General features: G+C 40.8%; 1 protein-coding gene and 1 long non-coding RNA gene across 8 annotated transcripts in view; both read right to left on the reverse strand.

Moving 5' to 3' along the window:
* TSPAN4 (tetraspanin 4) overlaps positions 1-21,101 on the reverse strand; it is a 359,373-nt gene that overhangs the window by 86,715 nt on the left and 251,557 nt on the right. The gene's annotated exons all lie outside the window — the stretch shown is intronic.
* LOC135415637 (uncharacterized) lies at positions 1,704-6,956 on the reverse strand. Its single transcript, XR_010431212.1, has 2 exons — positions 6,002-6,956; positions 1,704-1,874 (listed from the first exon to the last, which is right to left on the reverse strand). It is a non-coding gene; the product is annotated as an uncharacterized LOC135415637 (long non-coding RNA).

Consider the following 21,101-nt stretch of genomic DNA (forward strand, 5'->3'; position numbering starts at 1 on the left):
TCTGCCACATTCAGTATTGATCCCCTGATCAATAACAGACTTGTGAGCAACAATCGCACCCTAAAGCCTCACATCACAAAGCTCATCTTCTTTCACTGAACACCATCAGAAAGCTGAGCAAAACACATTCTGAATCTTTTATGGATTCTTTTTAATGGATTCTTAATAATATTTGTATAAGCAAACGAAGTATTTACTTCCATCGCAATTGCCTAACAATTCCATGTAAGCAGTCCCTTGTAACAAAACCAGCGTTATGTCTGGAATAGCATCTCTCACTTCAATAGTTCAAATGCCTTGTCAAGAAAACTATTCTAATTGGGTAGGAGTACAAGAGAAAGCAAAGATTATTCCCTTGTTTTATGTTAGCAATTTTTAATGATTGTTTATTTATATTAGACTTTGCTATGCAATAGCACATCTGAGGCTGTTTATACACAATTGTTCGCGTCCCAAGCCACTTCCAAGCATGGGCAGTGTGCCATCAGTAATGAATGGCACCTCAAATAATCTCTTTTTCTGTTGTAGCTATCCCCAAAGGAAACATTACAGTCCTCTCTTATCACCAACCAAATATCTGCTATGGAAGCATTTCAGATGCTTTGGAATAAACACATTTAGTTAAACAGATCTGTGATCAGCAGCTTCGCTGCAACGTACAGATAGGAGAGCCCACAGAATCCCCTGCTTTCACATTTTATTTTGCTTTTTCTCTTTCGTGGATCTGTGGAAATGAGCCCAAAGATTATGACATAAAGTGTAAATATTCCCTCTGGGACCGTCCAATCAACGAGTTTACACTAGGGGCTCCCTCAAAATAGTCTTCTGGTTATATAAGTACTGTTGACACTTCTGAACTGCAGAAGATTTCTAGACTAAACTTCATCTTTTTTTGTCAAATGCTAGCTGATACAACACAGAAAGACTGCAAATATTTCTTCTGATTTCAGTTCTATACCACCAACATTTAGGCATCTAGAGTGGGATTCAGGTCACCTAACTTTTGATGTCAATGCTATTACTGGTGCCTAGAAATCAATGTGGCTAATCATAGTGTAAGCCTGACTTTGGTCAGCTGAAGTGCTCCCTAGACACCATTAATGGCATTGACCAGAATTGCCCTGACTGCAGCGGTAGCCCGGACACCTTGAGTTAGGGCAACTCAAACCTCAGCTCAAATTTATATAAGCAAATCTGCCCAGACTCTCCTTCATCTGTCATTGGAAGGAAACAGGCATCTTCAAAATTCACGCCAGCCTGTTCTAGAATATGCATCCAGGACAAATGACCCTTTGGGAAACCTACTGTATGCAGTGTCTGAAGGGTAGCTGGAGCAAACAGCATAGACAACATAAAATCCCTCCTTCGCTTGATACCTAAAAGATAGAAAAGATGATTCTCTCTCCAAAGGTCAGGTTGTGAAGCTTCACAATACTCCCTCAGGTAATTTGGAAATTAACTCATCTATCCTTATTAATTAAAATTTCATATTTTTTTTATTCCTTGTGATAAAATCATGCTATCACATAGATATTAAATCCCCATGTGTGTGCAAATACACACAGAGAGCAAGAAGAATCAAATTATCTCAGTTTAGCAAGTCCCTTCTAGTCAATACTCATGGAAAGCGTTCAGATACATTCTACATTCTTGCACTGCCCGTTACGTGTATTACTTAGTAGCTCTTAATAAAGAGGCATGACTGACATGAATTTATCTCTTTATTACTTTGCCCCTCAGGTTATAAATTCATGAAATGGTTGTAGTTTATTGCATTTTTATGTTTGTCAGTTTTATTTACACACTCTTTCTTGCCATTAGATGGGAAAAAGCTTTTGGGTTTCTGCAGATCCTCAATCATTCTGTGCTGGGGCCTGAAATGAGATGGAAACAAAAACTTCTGGCTCATCTAAAAATAAAGGGTCATCTCAAACACTTTCTCAGCACATCCTTCCATCATAAAGTACTGCTACATAAATATGACTTCATAAATTATATATCTTAAGTCTTCGTGTGCTCACAGCAGTTTACCAATAAATGTTCTGCAATATCTGCTTAAAAAAAACTAGACATAAAATCATTACCAATGATGATAAATGACTACAGCTTAATAACAGTCAAGCTGACAAAGCTGAAATGTCCACAGGGTGCACTGCAATTCAAATGCCACAGGTGAAAAAATAAAAAGCTTTCAAATATAAATGTTCCCAACTTCAGTAAAGAGAGAAAATCTAGAGAATGGCCCTGTGACACCAGGCTGTGCACTAACTCTAGGATGTCCCCCAAAACAAAACACTGGAATTTCATATAAATTTAGTAGGCAAGAGAATAAATGAACTTCAGAGCAGAGATGGTTGCAATGCCTCTGTGCTTGGTGGGACAGGTCTGACTAGAGTATAGAATCAGAGACAGGCATGGGAGCGGGACAGAAAAAGAAGTCAAACATTGAGAAGCTGTGCAAGTTTGGAGTTGGCTTCCTGCCAAATCTCCGAAACTCGACAACAGGGTCTCCTTCCCAGAGAGGGAAGGAAAAAAAAACGAAAAACCAGGCAGCCAAAGTTCTAGCAAAAATATATATATATTATGTATAAAACAGAGATATACAATGAGATTTATATATATGAATCTATGACCCCAAATAGCTTCCCGAAGTCGAAGGGAAGAGGGGGGAAGGGAGAAGGGAAAAGGATAAAATAGGGTGAAAAGGGACAAATAATAAAACAGATCTACACAATCTAAAAACCCAGCAAAGCTGAAGAATTGGCAAGAGCTCACCACTTCCCTTGAAAGAAAGCAGTACGTCTGGACACGGCCCAGCACTCCCCCCTCACGCGTGGCTGATAACAGCAGTTACTGTAGGCCTCAGCTCCAGATAAGCCAGGCCCAGACAGGGACCACCGTTCTCCAACCTCGCCGGAAGAGAAGAGAGCGAACTCTCTTATCAATGCCTTATTTATACCCTAGGTTACGTAAAGGAATAGCATGGAATACTTCCTTGGCCATCTTCCTAGTTCCTTCCTGGTTACAAGCTGGTTTCCAGGAAGGCCTAGACTGAAACCATCACAGAAGTATAACTTCATCCAAACAACAACAAGAAGACATTTTGGACAGTGAACCATATTCTTGGGTTAACTACAAATTTAGCTTCTCTGGATAGGAAAGTGGAAGGCAGCAATGGGACTCTCAGTACGAAATCTTTCTGTTAAGTTCAAGATAAAACTTGTGGTTGTGAATCAAGGGAAAAGTCTTATTTAATAACTCATCATGAGGCCACTTGGACTCTGCAGCTGTACTATAGAGAACCTGCTTTTAATTAATAACCTGTAGTCATTTAAAATAAATGACTGTTTTCAAATTGTAAACAAGCAGTTCTGTATAAAGAAAAACATCTCAAGATTATTTCAGCCATCTTCATTCCCATTCCATTAACCAGGCAAACATAATCCAAGGGGCAGAAAGCTCTCATCTTCAGCCAACGAAGTGAATCCCCAAGAGGCATTCACTTCAATATTATTCCTGGCCTTTCTCACTCTCCCAAGGGTGAGTTTTACCCAGCAAGCAAGAGCAGGACAAGTTTGCCAGGACAAAAACAAGAAAAAAGAATCCAATTTTCAGTCCACCTCCTCTCTTTTCCATATCTCTCTAAAGGTGTGACTGGTCATTTAGAAAATGCTCTCACAACAGGCAGGTATCAAAAGTACACAGCTGAAAAATGAGGAAAGGATAGCAGGAGAATGAGTATCCTCCAATGGAAGCAGAGAGATAAAGCCAAAAAACATGAAGGAAAATATTTTGAGTAAATAGCCTATACTATTTAACTAGTTCCCTTTAGACTCTGATCTGGATGAATGTTCCCTCTCCATTCTTGACCTTCATCTTGAGATACGCTATCTCAGCGACTTTTGTTATCCTACAGGAGCTCTGCATACATCCATAATTTGAAGACTTTCTGTGTTCACTGTACTAAATCTCCTTTATGTTTAATGACTGTAGTCTCTGATTCGCTTATGGAGGGGGAAAGAAAGAATTGATGGGAGAAGGGAATATCAAAAGGATTGCAGTGGTTAAGCCAAGGGCTGGCATGACACAGCTAGAGAGTGACAATCCCAGAGGGAACGCTAGGGATTGAAAAAACTTTCCTAGAGGAAAGCTCTGAAGGAAAAGGCAGAATTCTCAGACCTAGTGTCTGCCTTCCCTTCACTGCAGCAGCACAGGGAGCTGATGAAAATATGTCATTGTACTCCTTTATTTTAAGGGGAAAAGTTACTATTGGCAAGCTGCTGTCTGGGTAATTGCTTTCGTTTTGGTCTGATGAATCTGAGATTTGTTGTCAGCCTTCCAGGGGCAGTGAAAAGCTCATCTATTTTCTCCATTTTATCTGGATAAAATGGCCATGGGATTTGCTCAGCTGGGCAGCATTAGTGTGAATGATTATGAGGAAGTGCTAAAGTGCCACCAAGACATGCATGGCACTACTAGAGCTGTTTATTAGTCCTCTCTAATAAAAACTAGTTCTTATAAAGAATAATTATCCTCAGTTGTAATCTTTAATAGCTATGGCTGGTGCAAGCAGCTAGGTTCTGAAATACTTAAATAAATACTCCTGTCAGGACCTCCAAGGAGTCGTGACCAAAGCATGACACTGTTCTCAGTGAGCTCAATGCTGCATCAAAGTCAGCTCTCTTCAGGCTTTTTGTGTAAAATATCATCCTGCTCTGCCAAGCCCAAGGAAAGCACAGTCCATCTTACCCCGACAGCTTTGTAAGTACAATTAGGCACATTCTATATGCTTACACAAACTCACCCATTAGAAGAGGCAGAGTAGAAGAGATTTTAAAGACAAGCAGAAACAGCTTGCCTTGCAGTGAGACCCTCTTCTTCAAAAGTGCCTTCCCAGCCACTGCTGCTATTGAAAGAAGTTCTCATTTGGGAGAGGCCTGAGTCTGTCACACTTGCTTTCACTCAATACAGAAGCTCAGCAGAGGCTTCTAGGCAATATAACATTTTTCAGACTGAAGAAGAAAACCCTGGCTCAGGCAGGAATCCTACTGCTTTAATATAATGCTAAATAGATTCAAAGTCAAGTTCTTTCTCTTTAAACCTGAACTAACCAGGGCTAAGCATGAAGTGAGCCTGAAACAGCTATAAGCAGCTAGAACAACCCCAAAACTCCAGTGATGTTGGTGGCACAACAACACTTGGTACTTAATATATTGACACTCTTTGGAGCTTTTCCCTAAGAGGACTTCTGACAAGTAAAACTTTTGGCTTCCCACACTATTAAATTGAAAAAAACAAGCATATCATTACCTTAAAGCCAGTTAGAAATGGGAAAATAACTCTGACAAAGGGGATAAGAGGCTCACAGCGAAACTTTCATGTCTCCTACCCAAGAGCAGCTCCTGGAAAGCCAGGTTTATTACAGACACAATCTACTCACAATAAAACTTTGCTACAGGGCAAGAAAGCCAATGGCTGAGAAATAATTTCTCTCTGCAAAGCATCTGCTTGCTGACTTTATTGCTGTTGCCATCTTGAACTGCAAAATTAAATAGTGGCAACATTTGTATGAAAAGGAGAAATGCTCAGCATCACCAATGAGAAATGGTTCTCCTCTCTTTACATCACCCTCCAACTGCTCTCCTTTTTAAAACGGACCCTCAAAGGTTCTAGCAGGAAAAGAGAGTCCAACATTTCTCCAGCTGCCTCTCCATGTATCAACATATTCAACAGCTCTTCACAGAAGCTGAGGCAGAAGCACTTGGATGTAGGGTTGAAGGGGTGTCAAACCCTTTTGCCAGTCCAAGGCATCACCTTTTGCAAAGCAATGGCCATAGGGAAGTGGGAGGCTGTTCCAGCTCTGCAGCTGGAGAGCCGACCAAAGAGCGCTTGTTGCCTGCCCCCAGGTCTTAAGGTTATTAGCCCTGAGCTGCCCTGGGACATTATAAGGATTGTTTCACTGCATCCTGTGCAATATCCAGCCTTTACCATTAAACTGTACCTCCATAAAAGCTCACTTCAGTCTGTTCCTGATGGCAGTGGCTTACAGGAAGGCTCACACTTGGGGGCCTCAATGGCTTACCACCACCTGTCCCACAGCAAACAGATTGATGCAAGGCAGCCAAAGCTCTTCTAGCATAAACTGGGAGAAAAATATCAGCCAAGCAGGAGATAGAGTCTGCAGCAATTCCAGCCTCAACAGGCCCATCTGAGACACTTCAGCATGTTCAGCTCTGAGGACATGATTTTTATGTGATGCCAGATGGGTACAGAAAGAGGGGAGAACCACTTACCCATAATGCTCTGTACCAAGACATGCCATCCACCTTTCTGATGTCAGAGCATTTTTTACAAGCGTGCCATTCACAGCTAAATTCCACACAGGTGCTGCTCATGCCCTCCACCCCCATGATGTCTTCTGTGGACCAACCAGATAAGGAGTTTGTGAAAGTGTTTTTGCATTCACAAACACTGTTCTCTGCTTAGATTTAGTGAAAAGCTGCCAATGTGGCAGGACTAATATAGATACAAAATGCAAGGTTTAGAGCTCACTAGATAGACTTTGGTCAATGAAATGCCTCTTGCCTGGGTCTGCAGCTGCTCTATAATGGGTATGTGATAGGATTTGAACGTGCACCGGAAAGTTTATCCAATCCTAATCTGCTACTGATGATCTCTGCTGTCTGTGTAATAATGGGGTAAACCTACAGACAGGCAGAGCAGATGAGATAGAAAGAAATAAACTAGTTTAAGTCTGTCTGGTCTGCAGAACACATCAGATAAAGCCACTTGTGATACAACAGGAGTTAAGGGAAAGGAAAAAGAAGCAAAAAAGGAACAAAACCAAAAATGAAAAAGCTGTGTGCCCTCAAACACACAAGCACATGATATGTAACGTATAACTCTAACAGAGTATTCACTGTCCAAATCTCTGATGTAATTTATAATATTTCAATTGCCAAGAGGCATGAATCACATGACATAGCCAAACCCAGTGTCTACAAAACAGCACTGACTTCTAAGTAGCTATGCAAACATGCAGAACCTTTTCCTATATGGTTTATCTCTCCTTTCCACCCAATGTGTAGGGGATATAGCATGCAGTAATGTAGAAAAGCAAAACAGAGATCCCTTAACTGTCTTCAACTGAAAGAACTATTGGCAATTCCACACAACTCACTAACTTTCTGAACATAAGCCAGAAACAAGTCAGCAGAGCATTTGCAGCAAGATCAATGGTTTGGAAAATTTGGTCAACTCATACAATCGCACTCTGTAAATGAGAAGAGCCTGAAACAGCAAGAGAGTCTCTCCAGGGGGAGGAGCAGCAGAAACATGAAGTGTAATGAAGCTAAAATAATCGAATCCTTTTTGTTTGTTTTCAAATTCCACTTTTTGAGTTTGTTTGTGAAGAATATCAATCCAAAACAGAGACCCAATTCATAATGCAGAGCATAAAAGCAACAGCGTGCCTGGCTATTGATACAAGTTTTGTCTTTTGAAAGACTCCTGTGTGGATTAGCCCGAGCATTTGTACAAAAAGAAAGAATAAGGCAATTCTCTCTCCTTTCTCACAGTATCTTCCCCTGCCATTCCAAAGCAGGTGTGAAAAACTGACACACATGAATATCATATCTGAGCCAGCCAGGGAGAGCAAGTACAAATGAACCTTTTCGGGACTTTTCTCCAATTGTGCCTCTACCTGAATTTACTGAATTACAACGAGAGGAAGGGAGAAAAAGGCCACATTGCCACTTTCAGGTTTTTGTAGCAGAGGCCTTGGTTTTGACTTGCACAGCAACAGTGACACGCTTAAAGAAATTTTTACTGTAAAATTTTATTACTGAGATTAAACATACGGGTTTTGAAGAGGGATGCTAAGAGCATAACTTTTTGTACATGTGTGTGTCCCTCTTACCCAATGCCATACTTCTGCCCTCTTTATGAGCTACTCTCAAACTTCCTCTGATTTCAAGAGTTCTGGTTCAGGTTCCCACTTAACCTTAGCAAGTGCTTCATGGTCCTAACAACACTATGTAGTATTTTCAAAGCATCCTTTTTAAAAATAAAAGGGTAACACTGAAGACAAATTTCTTAGTTCTGAAGAAAACTGCTGAAGGCCTTTCTTCCTTCCCCATGCCATTGCAGACATTTTCAGCTGGTAGGGCTGTTTTTCAGATGTAGAAATATTTCCAGATAAGTGAACTGAGACAGGCTCCTCTGAAGTTTTTTATGATGAGTACTCCCACCATCACACAAATTCTTGTCATTTTTGAATACAGAACCTACTTGCACATAAATATGCTGTATTCAAGTGCCTTATGACTATTTACCACTTGCTATAAAAGACGACAGGCCCAGAAGGCCGCTGTGCTTCCCCCCACAGCAGAGCAGAGTCTATTCAGCCTCAGTCTACCTTCTCTTTTTGTTGAGGGAGAGAGAAAGAAGGAAATAACTATGTGGTTTTATTCCTATCTCATTTTTTCACTATTGTTGATTCTACTTTGCATTGTATTTCCCTTCCGGAAAAAGTATAATTCAGTAAGGAAGGGCACAAGGGCTCTTTATTGCTACAACAGTGGCATTTAAAAAATAATTAAAAACCCACAACAAAACTGTCAGCTTGCAGAACATTACATGAAAATACAGCAGCAACAGATTTCACCAAAATTAGAGCTGAATCGCAGCTTTTCCCTGCATTCCCAAGTTTTCCCACCTCATGTTTCCAAAGACAGACACCAGTGTCACTGAGCTGTGAACTCCAAAGACTGCGGCTTTACATGAAGAAAGGTATAACAGCTGCGTGAGTCAGAGGTCCTTTCACAGACTTGGAAAAGCTCTCTGCCATTCAGTAAATGCCAGGCTCTCAAAAAACTCTCTGATGGTAGATTATGGAAACAACTAAGCATGAAATAACTGTGATATTCTTAACATATAAATATAGGAAAACACTTAACATATAAATATAGGAAAAAAATCCAACTGAAGGGGGACAACAAGCAAGAGAAAATATGTAGGACATCAAAAACACAAACCTGAAATTGATGTGTGTGCATATAAACAAAAAAAAAAAGATATACTAAACAAGCAAGTTATTCCACAGTATAAATCATGCAGCTCCATGGACTTCATCAAATTTAGGTCTGGCAGTGTTGTTTACGAGCTTCCCTCCACTACAGGTTTCTACTCCAGGATGATACCTTTTCCCTTGTCCAACTAGTCAGCCGTTCCCAGCTGCACAAATGAGCTTTCCTTGTCACCTCCTTGGCTGTTTCCCTACCCTCTGCAAATACAACTGGCACCTCTTGGCTGTTCTGCATCCTGGCCGGTTCTTTCATCCCACCTGCATCTTCCTTATAGCATTGCTCAGCTCCCCCTTATCTGTTAGAAAAGGAGAAGAAAAAAAAAAGGAGGGGGAGGAATGCAAAAAACCACCAAATCTTTGCATTATATTTAATTGCCTTACCTAAAATCATATTCACCCCTCCTCATTCTGGACAACAGCAATTCTTAAAAATCTGATTACACCCTTCACCTGAATCATCTTCTCAAAGGATTTGTAACAATGGTCTACCAAAGATGGATGTTTACTTGTTGCTATACTTCTTAAAATCCCTTTGTCCCAGTATGTGACAGTCTTCACCGAGTAATCCTCTGTGTCATACATTTAGGGAACACTGTCTGTCAAAATTACAAAGGAACCCAATTGAAGCTGACAGCATATGTTGTCCTAAAAATCTCCAACATTTTTTATCAATCAACTTGTAAAGCCGAAAGGTTGTCAAGCAAATCCAAAAGATGAAACTCCTGCTCTTCATAGCAATCACATATGATGTAAGGGACTGCTATCCCTGAAATACTCATTTCTGGGAATTCAGAGCAATCAGCCCACTGTAACTGTTCAATGCTATATTGTGATAAAGCACTTCTCTAGATTTTCTTGCCCAAAAGACCATCTGCAGATAGACACATAACTCAAGAGATCACAGCAGAGATGTTCTACCAACAGTCTGGTCATTCTTACACAACTTGCTGTTTTGGCATTTGATGGGTGAGGGTGCTCATGATGAAAATCCCTACATCCCTCTTTTCATGCTCTTCAAGTTTCTCTACTTCTAATGGTTTCATCTGTCTGAATTTGTCTGGAAGAAAACTGTTCAGTAGGAAGATCAGAAGAGCAAAGAGGTGAATCAATCTAAGCCTGAAGGATCAACACATTCTCACCTTTCTATGTGCTGTGCCCTTCTTGATCCATGTTGTAACTCCAGCTTTTATAATAGAAAACAGATTACCTTACTTCTACAAAAGCTCCTTTTCTATTAATTATTCATCTGCCTAAATTAGAAGTTACTCTGCTCATACAGTAAAAAATTATATGTGTTATAACACCATCTCCCTGCTAAACTAATGGCTCACTAATAAAGTGGGCATCTGCCATTTGATTATAAGATACTTGATTACTTGGGGTAAGCCCAGGAGGTTAAAAAATACTGGCCACGGGTACTTGTCTGTTCTGAAGTTTATGTTTCAGGTTCTTTAATAATTTCCACTACCTGACATAATTAGAGTGGATGCAAAGGTTAACCCCATGCCTGCTTAATGACTTCAGTATCCCAAGATGTTACATCTGCAGGAAATGATGATTGTGGTTGTGCTATTCGAGTGCCAGGACTAAAGTAACTGCAGTGTGTGATGGGACAATGGAGCAATGAACATGTGTCATCAGACTGTTGGCACAATACAATAATAACTAGACAAGTAAAGGGATAGAGAATGCTGCAGGATTAGAAACAATTTCCCTTATCAGCTTTTTCTAGTAGTATTCGCTCAGGGACTCGCACAAATTAAAAACCGTGATTGTGTTTTCTGAGAAACGGAGGTAAGCACACAGGTATCCTGCTGGCATTTTCTACATGCAACCTATTGCCTTTTGGAAGGGTTCAGTCCTGGATCCTTTCCTCAAACAAGCAGCTAATAGCACTGGATGTCTCAGTACGGGTTTCAGAGCATAAACAGGAAACACAGATTTGCAAACAATAGGATTATAGCAGAGAAGGAAGCCCAAATCGATTTTGATGCTAAATGGAAGGATAGCAGGAAAGGCAAGTCTCAGACCCAGTGCTCCAATAATATTTCTACTACAGTCCACAAAGAGCCCTCCAAGTAATTTTGTGAAAATGAAATACCACTGCTGTCTTGTGGTTTTGCGGGGGTTTGTTGCTGTTTAAACCGAATGTTTATGAAATGTTTTTGAATTGTTATTGCTCTTTGTGGGATGTTTACATTTTCCTGCAGAGCAGTATGAGATATGCTTATTCATAGACGTACAGGGTACATATATTGCTATGCAGTAAAATACCACATTAATTACCAACCCCAGCTCCCTGTCTCTACGCTACAGACACTGGTGGTAACTTTAGCTGAGGGCCATGAAGCCTGATGTAGGGCAACCAATGAATATGTAAGCATACCACAGTACAGAAATACATCTCACTCCTCAATCTTTCTACAGGTAAGCAAAAGAAACATGAATTTTAATGTTTTGAACCTATTTCAAGCCTGCAACTCTTATGGAGGCAATGCCACTTCTGCAGTCGTGGTCAGTGCTGCATCAAAACCACTGCAGAAGAAGGATTCCTTTAACAGTACAAGAAAACTAAGGGAAGAAATGTATCTTCCACAGAAATCACTTCCTTATTAACCAGAAGGAATCCATGCACAGCTCTGACATTTCAAAGGCACTTGCTAAATAATTAGATGAAGCTTTGTGTGAGGACAGGTTTCTTCAGGAGACCAGTCTCACCACTGTAACAGCAGCCCCATGTTTACATCAAAGCACACCAATACAAGCAGGCATGGATGAAAAATATCACCAACATGACAGAACTACTCCAAATATCCAGTGACTACAACCTCCAGTATTTTATTACCTTTGTAATCACTGACTCCAAAAAAACTTCCCAAGAACAAATGAATTAAAATAAGCCGCATGCACCACATGCAAGGTTTGTATTAATTGCAGTTGTGTGGCAGAGGGAAAAGATAGAAAGATAAAGTAGAAATGAGCACTCAGCTCTCTTGAATCCTACTCTGATATCTTGTCTACAAGGCTTTTCTGCTCTCAAAAAGCTGTAGCTATGGGCTTTCACAGCATGAAACAGGCTGTCTCCATCAAACCCTGGGCTGGGTAAAGATCTGCACGATACAAACTTAAAGGAGTAAAATCAACCGCTAAAATCCTTTTGCCAATGAAGATTGTGTAAGCCCAAGATAACATTATGTTGCAGGGTTTTGCCAGCTATTAACTGGTTGAAAGCTGAATGGGAAGGAAGCTAGTTAAACTGACACATATGATGCTGAACACTGATTTTTTCACTAAATTGTTGTCCACACAAACCCCAGTATGGACATTCCTGAATTGATTTAAAATTGACTTATAATGATTTAGTGTATGTTTACTCTCTATTGACTCAGGTTGTGGCCACAGCAGGGAAAAAAAAAGTATCTGTGAACAGAACACAGCAACATGTACTGTGAAACATCTTAAGAAGAACAAGGCTGTCTAATATATACTCTTAAAAACATCAAGGTTTGAAGATTTGTCAAAGACAACGTAGAGCCATGGGAACGCTCATGGAATTGCAAAAAATTCAGAGATTTTATTTAACAGAAAATAAGCTATTTCATCTGGAAGTTACTTCTCCTCAGCTAAGGCAGGGAAGCCAAACACGTGCAAGCTGTTTGCTTCAGTTTGTCCATTTTATTCTGTATTTACTGGATAATCAGTGTTCATGCTGGCAGCTAACACAGATGAAGGACAGGGCTTTGTAAAATACCCTATTCTGACTATGCCAAGTGCTGACCCACCAGGATACACTAACACTGACTTAATGTTCTTTGAACAGCAGTCACTGTGCAATGCATGGAAGTCCAGTTGTATCATAACACAACACCAAAGACAACTTTACAACTCAGTAAGTTGTAAGTGAGGATGGTCACCAGAAAAGACCTTTTGGCTCACATCAGACTACACAGCAGCCTCGGTGCCAGCACTAGACTTCAAACAAGAGTCCAGCTTGGGAATGGCATCTTGACTACTCACTAGTGGTTCAAGACCCACAGGTCTAATGTCAAGTCCTATAGCAACATAAACCATTTTCATAATGGTTGTGGAGCATCAGAAGAGGGTTGCACATCAACATAAGGTGACTTAAGCAGAACCCCATCTTTACTAGAATCAGAGCTGGAATATCTGGATTCCTGGAGGGAAGATTTAAAGGGAGGTGAACATAAGGAAGAAACTCTTTACTGTGTGGGTGACTGTGCACTGGAACAGATTGCCCAGAGAGAGTGTGGAGTCTCCCTTGCTGGAGATATTCAAGAAGCATCTGGATGCAATCCTGTGCAATGTGCTCTCGGATGACCCTGCTTGAGCAGGGAGGTTGGACCAGACGATCCACTGTGGTTCCTTCCAACCTGATCCATTCTATGATTCTGTGATTGTAGATCAATGTGAGCTTACCAACTGATAGACAATGCTCTATGCTGAAAATTCTACTGAAAGGAAAAAAAAAAAAAAAGCACTTTCCTTTAAACAGTGGTGAAACCATTACAAACCTAGGTCTTGACACAGGCCCAGCCATTCAAGTTTGCTCATTTCTTTTTGACTTTGAAGTATCCTCTATACAGATGTATTTGCCTGCACAATTGCAGATGCGAAATTAAAATCTTCTTCCCCTTCCCTGGACAACAATTCTTTTCTGCTACACACAGTTTATGGGAGCTCACTCTTTGATATTTTTTTTTAATAACTTGTGTTGTGTCTGGCGCTTTGGGGAGTGCCTGTGACAGAAAGCATTTTATTACTTCTCTGTTTGAGTTCACTGCAGAGAGCTCACCAGGCCCTATCACTGAAAGGACATATCTAGGCAGCAATTTAATCAAGCAGTGATTGAAAAATTAAAGGTGGCGGTGATTAATATGGATTTAAGACTTCTTTTGTTTGAATGGGTTTTAGCTAGAGAACATGGCAGCTGGGCTTTTTTTATTTTTTTTCCCCACTGAAATAGAGAGAAGGATGAGAAGGGAACACAAAGGAAACCTCTAGGCAGATCATTTCCCTCCTTTTAGAATGCAAATAAAAGTCAAGGGAAGAGGTTACACACAGTGTATATTATTATCCTTAGGTAAATAACCAAGTGTAATTTCAGCAATCACAAGCACACCTCTGTGTGTTAGTAAAGATCCAGTCACAGAAATTCAGTTTGGACCAGCAGCAGAAGGGAAAATTTCTGCCCAAGACACAAACAAATTCTGACATTGAATCATTTGCCTGGCTTATGAAGAAATAGATACCATTTAGTAAGAATGAGTACACTCTAAACATACATGTGGTAAGAGTATTTTACATTTAAAATGGATTAACTAAGACATTTGAAAGCTGTTAATAAACCTGCTAGACAGTCACACAAAATTAATCTGAAGGTCCAGCAACAGAAGCAGTGTCCATATCTCTAGTTAGAGGAGGAGGGATTTCTACAGATACAGATATATATATATATAGTATATATATATATATATCTCTTGTGGAAATTTGCATATGCATTCTCATGCCTTGCACATTATGCAACCATTTACAACATTAAAGGAAGTGGAATAGACCACCATGGTTTGAATCAGATTTCAGAACAAGTCTTTGCGTGGTAAAACATCTGCATCAGTCAACTTAGCTGAGGTTATAGAGACACCAGAACCTTGATCAAACCATTTTGTATCGCCCCTGTTTACAGTAGTAACTGTAAATCTATAGAGTCAATTCATAGTGGCTCAAAGTTATTATGTTTGATTGTAAACAACTGTGTGTATGCACTTCAATTTAAAGTTTATAGCCCTTTAGATCATCTGAGAAATAGGGACAAGCCCGGATAAGAATGGCCATGCAAAATTTGCTTCTGCTTAAACACAAATATTTAAAAAAAAAAAAATCTTAGCCAAACTGACATAAGTTGCATATGATACTGACCTTAATTTCTTCCCTGCAACAAATGACTGCTGCCTAAGCATCTTTGCAAAAACATCAGACATGCCTCATCTTCCATAAAGTGTTGAAAAAAGTTAAAAACAAAACTCAAAAAGCATAGGCAAACAAAGACGATTATTTGTGGAATATTAACCTTGTTATAATAAAAGCCTTTTCTGAAAAAGGATTACCACTTCAAGTAATAGACTTATTTTTCCCAAAAGACATATATTTCCTTTTTCTTTTTTCCATGCTTGGTCAGAGTAGGTGATTCACATTTTCCCCATATGTCTCTTGTCCCCATACACAAAAGAACATCTTCATAAGTCGCTTGGGAAGAACTCTAAAGCCCATATTCAAAGCACTTAGATTAACTGAAAAAAAAAGTTACCTACAAAATGGCTCTGCAGAGAAATATGTTTGCATGCAACTTCAGATGATTTTTGCTAACTAACACTTACATAATGGTATGGTTCCCAAAGGATTCATATAATTTAAGTATAGGGTGTCTGAAAGAAAGTGAGTGCTGGAAGGCGGATACCAGATAATCCAATCCCACATACCCCTGGGCACAAGCATAATTGTATTATAAAGTAGCTCTGCCAAAAGTGAAAACAATTAAAGCACAATACATATTTTATTGCTTACAGTTAAGAAGGTGGTTTCATTTTTCGTTCATATCCACAAAATGTAAAATAAAACAATTCAATGAATGCTGCTTGGAAATACAGTAATGAGATACTGCCATGTCATGTGTGTACTGGAGGCATTACACAGTCAGAACCAAAGCTTTCCCAATTCATTGGCAAGAGAACTCCAATTTGATCAGTGTTCTTTAACCATTTTGTTAAAACTGTTAAATCAACCCTTTTAACATTGAGGATAGCTGTGACTGAAATTCTGGAGGAACAAGACAAGGGTAAAGAGCTCTCTCTAAGAGTGCTGGAGTTTCTTGTCTCTTCCACATCCAAGTGTCCAAAGAGAGGCTGAAGTAAAACAAAAGCAGTGCTGCTCATGGTTAAGGTTAGTCAGAACAACAACTCCAAAATGCAAGACTCAAACACAACTTCATCACATAAAGGATTCTGACAGAGACTGAGAAGGCAGGGCGAAGGAAAACAGAGTCACTGTCTAAAGAATTAAAAGTATAAAGAATAATCTACAGTAAAGCAGCAGAGATATAGTAATCACAGCAATGTCCAGGATTCCTATTGAGCTCTTTAGTCCAAGGAAGTCTCCCAGGCCAATATTTTTCAGAGTAGCCTCAGGTTCATACAGAATCGATGCTTTCCAGCTTCATAAATGCCAAACACTTTAGCTGATGTTCAGAGAGGCTCCACATGATCAGCATCTCTGAAAGCTTGGAAAATGTATGCCTTCTAATACAGGACACTTTTGAAAATGCTGGACTGTACTTCTCTGCATGTCAGTCTCTCCACATGCAAATTGAGCATAAAAGTATTCTCCCACCATGAAGGAGTAGCAAATGGCTTTCTCAGTGTTTGTAAAGCTCTTTTAAAAGGGGAGAATACCCAACACTGTAAAAAAGAAAAATCACCATCACTGGTGTACAGATGCCTCATAGCCATCCAGCCCACTTTCAACACCTATAGGGACTGGCTCTTCCAAATAAATGGTTCAAAATCATGAATGGTCAAAAAAAGAAACCTAAAGAGAACAATGGAAGATGCGGATCTGGTTGAGAGAGAACCACAAACAATTACAAGGAAACCCAAGTTCCTAGAATTGCCACTTCAAAGATGTAGCTGCCCTATAAATATGCAGTGGCAACTTGCCAGGGAGAGTAGAAATTTCTTTTTGCTGCTGAATCACAAAGGTTTGGAGAACTTCTAGGGCACTTAATTTTCTGGCAAATCGCTTGAACCAGTTACCTACAGAGCACTACCTCTGCAGCTTCTGACATGCAGCAACTCCACAAGTCTGCTGTCACACATAGCAACAGACCTCACATTAAAGCACTGCAGAGTATTATGCCTTCATTTTTCTGCAGTCAACCTTTACCTTTAATGAGTTTTTTTAACCACTGCTTCCTCTTCTCTTGCCACCTTTGGTTCACAGGACAGCAAGCCCAGGCAGCATGGATTGCCTGATACGATGCTTTTGGTGTCAGTCTTACTGTCCCATCACAAGGCAGAGTTTACTGTGCACATGCTGGGTCTGTCAACCCGGCAGCAACTCCACCGTTCTTCAGCACAGCCCTGCCAAGCAGCCTGCAGAGCTGATGTGTCCTCCCTGCCTTCTCTTGCCTTTCCTCCATGCTTTGCTCAAAACAATTCTATTACTCCCTGCTGCCAAACAACCTTTCCCAGTCCCCAGGGGCTCAAAGGAGGAGCCATGTTGTTCACACCCAGCCCAGCAGCCCCCATTACTGCTCTAGTATGAAAAACTACAGCTAGCGTACGGTGTAAATTGTTACTATCACTCCCTTTCTCTCATAAACCAGGTACTGCCAATATCAGACTGCTGTGCTTCATGCATCATTCATCAGTTTCTTAATGTGCAAAGCTCTCCGCTGCAGCTCTTTTCTCTGCATTAAAGTTATCTGTGGGGGAAAAAAGTCTCCATGCAACCTCTGTTTGAAATATTAAGAGTACACTTGAATTTCAAAGTGTCTGTTGGCTTCTTTAATTTACCATAAAAACAAAAGCATCAGTAGTGTCCCCAGGACGGCAAGTTCCAGGAGGGGACAGAGCCACAGCAGGTCACAGGGGTATTAAGCCAAGCTCTTCTGTAGGAAAGCTGTGGGTATACTGCCTGCCTCTTAATTCTGCCAAAAAACCAAAATCCTTCACAAAAGCCCTAAGCCTCACAGTCTTTGCTGTCAAGATACACAGGGCAAAGGAGAGAGCAAAGCTCTCCCGTCAGCATGCTCTGTGTTTTTCCAAAGGCTCCAATGAAACAATGTTATCATGCGGAGTTACTGCATGACAGTACTGCACACATAACCTTTTAACACACATGACCTTTTAACTATTTTTAGCCTTTCATATAGGCTCAGGTTGCTTTTGGACACTTGTTAACTGCTTTCTTGGGCTTGCCTGTTCCTCCCCAGCCAAACAGCACATGATCTTCATGTCTGCCCTCGCACGCACTGCCTCCCCATCCCCTTTAACTGCAAAAGTTTGAAGCTTTCTCCTGTTTTTCACCGAACACCTCTTCCACATCTCTTCTTCAAATACATTTCCTCCAAAAGTCCTACATATTCCACCTCCCTCCTCCTAGATGCTGCAGAAAATTGGAGGTTGTGGGGTGATAAGAAAGGGGCAGCTTTGCTAAGTCCTCTCTAGCTCCTACCTCATGCCTTTAAATTTCCATCACTACAGGATGAGCACATAATATATTAAACCATACAGTATTGTATTATTCACCATAAACAACACTGCATGTGTCTTACCAGTTGCTGGCAAAAAGCCATACCTGGCTAGGATCTATGGCTTCTGGTACACAGCTGGACAGATTCATGGTTAATACAGTGGCTCTTCCAGCCACCACTGCTCTATAAACAACATTGGACTCACACAGACCCATTGATGCTGCCTTCTCATGCCACCCTGTTGCAGAGGCAGGGTCAAGTCAAAGGAGACTCCTGTTGGAGATGCATGGATCAGAAACCAATAGCAGTAGAGAGAGTGAAGGTGTAAACAAAGGACCCCATAAAACACTCCAGTACTTCTACTCCTCCCTGACTCAACCAGTAATGACTAGAAACTGGTGCACTTTCAGCAGTGCAAACTTCTAACTACTCTTTTCCAGTTTCTTAATCTGCCCTGGTTCAAACTCCTTCCTTTGTAATTGAAAAGCTGGGTCATTTTAGCTCACACTTGACTTTAATATTGATGGGTTTGTTGATGTCAGCTGAGGGTAAGAAGCAAGGCTCTTCCAAAGCTAAGGCAATTTTTCTGTTTCTGCCTACTTTTATACCATCCGTTCCACATCTTTCCTGCAGCAAATAACTGTAAGAAATGTTCACACAACATCGTGGGGAAAAAAACCCAACATGAAAGAGTAACATGACATCTATTTCTACATTACTGAAACAATTACTAATTAATTGTTAACAATTATTAATTAATAGGAAGCAAACAAACACAGGCAAACATTTTCTAATAAAGCTTCCTGCTCACTCAAGTAGCAAAGAGATGTGTGGCTATTTCCCTTTAGAAGGGTAAAACAAATGCTTACAGTAGGCTGTAAAAGAGTTCACTGGTTTGTGAGGTTTTGTCCTTGTCCTGATATTTCTAACTCAGGCCATGGTTACAGTTCAGTTTTATGTCCAGAAGTGGGTTGAATGCAAGAGCTTACTGCCTTCTTCCCTTCACAAAACCTCAACAAATTCAAGTGGGAGAGAACAGATAAGAGCATAACAAAGAGCCAAGGTCTCTTCCCCCTAGGGGGTTGACAGATGACCTCCAGCTGCTATAGTGAGCTGTGACGGGACACAGCTGCCCCAAGGCACACAAGTGCTGCAGGGTTGTGTGTCTCCTGAGAGGAGGGGTTTTGCTTCTTATCTTTGCTTAAACCATTTTGGTACCAAGAAGGAACCTCAAGTGAAGACAACCTTCCTGCCTGGCTGCAGCAGGGTCTCTTTCTTTTCCAAACAACAAAAATTCCACACCATATAATCCAGCACTGGACTTCTCCCTTTTCTGCTGTTTTTTGTGCCTCCAGGTCTGCTTCTTCCTCTTCTGCAGGGAATGGGAAGCCCAGCTCCCCCTCTAGCCTCCAGCCCAATATCCATGCATTAAGCACCAATGGTTCTACCCATCCCTCATGAATCTTCCTAACTGGTTTTACTCTTCCTCTTCTTACATTTTACTTTGCAGTTTCTCTTAGTCTGTAGCTCCAAAACCTGCATCTCCAGCTTTCTCCTGGAACTCACCTCTTCCTTGGTAATTTGCAGGTTCTCATCAGCTAACTGGCTCCAGCTGGGGCGACAGCAAGGTCCATCCTTGATTATTTTTGGTACACCATGCTGTCCATTCAGTAAGCCCAGCAGAGAAAACAACACTGGGATTTAGTTCATCTTACTATAAATATAGGAAAGGAAGACTTGGACCATATTTACACAGTCGTGACCCATCACCAACTTAAAGCCCACATGCAATAGTACAGCCCTCTGTTTCAAGATGGCAAGAAGGATCTGGAGCACACATCTGATGAGGAGCAGCTGAGGGAAATGGGGTTGTTTAGTCTGGAGAAAAGGAGGCTTGAGAGGGAACCTTATCCCTAACTACAACCACCAGAAAGAAAGTTGTTGCCAGGTGGGGGTTGGTCTCTTCTCTCAGGTAACAAGTGACTGGACAAGAGGAAATGGCCTCAAGTGGCACTAGGGGAGATTTAGAATGGATATTAGGAAAAAATTCTTCACTGAGTTATGAAGCATTGAAACAGGCTGCCCAGGAGAGCAGCTGAGCCATCATCATTGGAGGTATTTATAAGACCTGTCAATGTGGTGCTTAGGGACATGGTTTAGTGGTGGATTTGGCAATGCTGGGTTATTGGTTGGACTCAATGATCTTAAGGGTCTTTTCCAACCCAAATGATTCTATGATTCTATGAAAGTCATATACACTTGCATGATATACAGCAATATTTGAGAGGCTGGCCCTACTGCACAGAGCTGTTCAGGCATGGGAATGAGCAGATGGGACGAGTTTGACCCTTTGGACCCACAGAATAACTGATTTCTTTTGCTGCCAACCATCCTGCACATGAAGAATGGAGATGCCACCCAGAAAGGTCTGCAGAAAAGAAAAAGTATATTGTTTTACAGGCAGATGGATAAGCCTGGAACTGGGTCTAGGTTGAGCATATTGTCCCCATAACATATGTAAGAACCAGCTACTGCCTAGAGGGGGGAAGGTAACTTAATCCAGAATAAGAATACTGCAATGCCACTGAGTGATTTTGTGGAGGTAGAGTTCATTTTAGGCAATTATCTCATAGGCTCCCTACAACTGCTCTCCTCAGTGATGATGGGCTGCAGTCCATAATAATCAAGACACTGAAAGTGATCTGGACACTGGAACAATTCCAGGAATAAATTCCCACCTCCCCAAAG

Source organism: Pseudopipra pipra, chromosome 6 (assembly GCF_036250125.1).
Source record: "Pseudopipra pipra isolate bDixPip1 chromosome 6, bDixPip1.hap1, whole genome shotgun sequence".
Lineage (NCBI taxonomy): Eukaryota > Metazoa > Chordata > Aves > Passeriformes > Pipridae > Pseudopipra > Pseudopipra pipra.